Source organism: Panthera uncia, chromosome E3 (genome assembly GCF_023721935.1).
Source record: "Panthera uncia isolate 11264 chromosome E3, Puncia_PCG_1.0, whole genome shotgun sequence".
Classification (NCBI taxonomy): Eukaryota; Metazoa; Chordata; class Mammalia; order Carnivora; family Felidae; genus Panthera; species Panthera uncia.
This window is the reverse complement of record NC_064815.1, coordinates 24160111-24163703: the sequence shown is the minus strand read 5'-3', so window position 1 is coordinate 24163703 and position 3593 is coordinate 24160111.

Genomic DNA, 3593 nt, shown 5'->3' with positions numbered 1-3593 from the left:
GCGGGTTGGTTTATGGAGCCGGGAATACCTGTGTGTGTCCATCGTGTGTCCCGTCCCTCCTGCAGCTCACCGGGCTGCAAGCCAAAGCGGCCAGAAGACTTCTTCTCTGGGAGTGAGTATACTAGAGGGGCAGGAGGCCTGGAGCCCGGGGATGGGAGAGACCCCTGGGGGTCCAGGAGCAGGTTACTACTGCCAAGCATCCCAAGAGATGGCCCAGGCCCTGTGTTCCCCAGTCCGATCACAGTCCCCGGGGTACGCAAAGGCACCGAGGCTCCGGTAAGATCAGCGAGGCCAGGGGCCATTCATCAGACACCTGGATTTGGGTTGGGGACGGAGGGTGGGGACAGAGAGACCCAGTTACTGGGAAGGAATTTACTGCTGTCTGGCCATGTGACAGGGGCTCCGAGTTAAAATTAAAAAGATCTGAAGAAGATACAAAGAGTGCTCTTCCTGGCTGTCCGAGCTCGCAGACAGGGCTCCTAACCCCTGTGTTTATACTTGGGATAATAATATCCCCAATCGCAAATGGAGATGTGCTTTGTAAACTGTCAAGTGTCAAACAAACGAAAGGCGTGTTCTGGACTCATCCGTCCTAGGTCCCTGGGGAGGTGGGGGGGGGGGTTGGGGGGGGTGCAGAGTCTGCCCGGCCAGCAATGTTCCCCCACAGACAGCAGCAGACGGCTCAGGAGGCGATGTGGGAACAGCACGGGGCAGAACAGCACGGCCTGTCCGGGACACCCACCCCCCAGCGCGCATCGGCCAAGGACCCAGACTGACAAATGACTCAGACACACAAACACCCAGGCCTGGGCAGAGGCGAGGCGTCGCACAGAGGCTGCTGGATCGGAGATGGGGGGCTCAGGAGCCGGGGCGTGGGGGCGGTAGGACGGGTGGAGGTGGCACTCGTCGGGGAGGGGGCCTCTCCCTGGGCCTCCCTCCCCTCCCTCCAACCTCAGCCATCGGCCCTGGTTGCCTCAGTGGTGTCATGGAGCCCATCGTGCGTCTGAGCACTTGCTGTATACATGATGCTTACAGACATGAGTTTTCAACCTCAAAGGCTTACAAAGAAGACCCCTGTGTCCATAAGAGGAAACTGGGGTTTCTGGGGGCTAATTCATTAGCATCGATGTCACCACTATTGGGTATTACTCGGTGATCTGTCCAAGCTCACGTGCTTATCAGTGGTGACCACCGGGTCCCTCTGCACCTGCAGCCTGCAGCCTGGGAGAAGCAGAAACACCCTGTGCTGGAATCCCAGCCCCCTCCCCAACTTCCAGACCGCCTCTGAGAACCGCCTGTTGCTCCCTCAGGCTAATCCTGCGTGATGATCCGCACCCCCGGGTCCCCGTTTTTAACTGCAGACCCTTTATGCCCAGCAAAGTCTGACATCTGCCCCGTTGGCAGTTCCCTCCCTTTGCTGGCCCATAGTCGGAGAGGTCCCTGGCTGCCTCTGGGCAGGGACGGGCCACCAAAGGCCTTTCTCGTTTTCCAGCCAAAGTGTCAGTTCGAGGTGCGGTCTCGTGCCCCACCTGCTCTGGCTGGGTCACCAGCATGAGACAGGACCTCTCCTCTGGGGCTGCCTGCCAAGGTTGCGCCCCAGGCCTCGCCCTCCCCATCATGCCCTGTAGCCTTTGAATAGCGGGAACCCCTCAGGCTCATCCTCACCAGTCCCCCTCGTGACCTCCACCTGCGTTGCCTAGTCCGATGGCCCTTGGCCACACATGGCTACTGAGCGCTTTAAATGCGACTAGTCTTCCAAAAAAATAAATAAATAAAACTAAATGCAACTAGTCCAAACTGAGAGATGCTCTAAATGTAACCTCCACGCCAGTTTTTTTTTTTTAGTTGAGTGTAATTGACGTATAACATTTGTTTCAGGGGTACAACATGATAACTTGATATTTGTATATATTTGGGTTTTTTAGTGTTTATTTTATTTACTTTGAGAGACAGGGAGAGAGAGAATCCTAAGCAGGCTCCGCATTGTCAGCACAGAGGCTGACACGGAGCTCGAACTCACAAACCGTGAAATCGTGACCTGAGCCGAAATCAAGAGCCGGATGCCTAACTGGCTGAGCCACCCAGGAGCCCCCGTATTTGTATATATTGTGAAATGATCACCACAATAAGTCTGGGTAACATCCATCACCAGATATAGTTACAACCATTTTTCTTGGGATGAGAACTTTTAAGATCTGCTCTCTTAGCCATTCTCAGATATATAATACAGCATTTTTGAATGTTTATTTATTTTTGAGCAAGAGACGGACAGAGCATGATCAGGGGAGGGGCAGAGAGAGAGGGAGACACAGACTCTGAAGCAGGCTCCAGGCTCTGAGCGGTCAGCACAGAGCCTGATGCGGGACTCGAACTCACCAGCCGTGAGACCATGACGTGAGCGGAAGTCGGCCGTTTTAACGACTGAGCCACCCAGGCGTCCCTATAATATGACATTGTTAGCTATAGTCTCCATTCTGCACGTTACAGCCACGGGGCTGATTTACCTTATAACTGTAAGTTTATACCTTTTGACCACCTTTCCCGTTCCACCCACCCTGCAACCCCCAACCCATTCCCTGTATCTGCGAGTTGGGGGTTATTTATTTATTTATTTATTAGATTTCACATATAAGTGAGGTCATACAGTATTTGTCTTTCTCTGTCTGACTTATTACACTAAGCATGATACCCTCAAGGTCCATATGTTATTGTAAATGGCAGAAATTCTTTCTTATGGCCAAATAACATTCCATTGTATGTATGTATATATTTTTTTCTTTGTCCCTTCATCGTTGGTGGATACCCAGGTTGCTTCCATGTTCTAGCGATTGTAAATAATGCTTCAATGAACATGGGGTGCAGATGTCTTTTTTTTTAATTTTTTGAAATGTTTACTTATTTTTGAGAGGAAGAGAGAGAGAGAGAGAGAGAGAGAGAGAGACTCTTAAGCAGGCTCCACGCTGTCAGCACAGAGCCCGACACAGGGCTCGATCTCACGAACCACGAGATCATGACCTGATCTGAGACCAAGGGTCAGATGCCCAACCAGCTGAGCCACCCGGGCGCCCAACAGATGTCCTTTACAATTAACATCTTTTTTTCCTTCGGATACACACCCAGAAGTGGAATTGAGTTGTACACCCCAGTTTCAAGAGTTAGAAAAAAAAAATAATGTAAAATATAGAGATACAGCGTATCATTAAAATCTATTTTTACTTCCTTTTTCTTTATTTTATGGGGCTATTAGAAAATCTAAAATCAGGGGCAGGTTCTGGCCTTAATGTCTGCAGCTGGGTCTCTCCGATGAGCGGGGATAGATCAGGCCGGGGGAAGGGGTGTTTCGTTCCGCCTTGTTGCGGATTCTCTCCAGAAGTGCCTACACTCGAACCCAACCTCCCAGCCAGTATTCTGTTCCCTCCCAAACCTCACTTGGGTCCATATGAGAAATTCAGGCTCCCCTGCCCGTGTAACCTTGACCTTATTTTAACCCACGGGATTAGCTGAAAGGAGCCATACCCACAGGGAGGTGGAAATGACAGACAGCAGGGGACCCAGGCAGTAGGAGGGGGCACAGCAGGGCTCGTGGGTCCCAC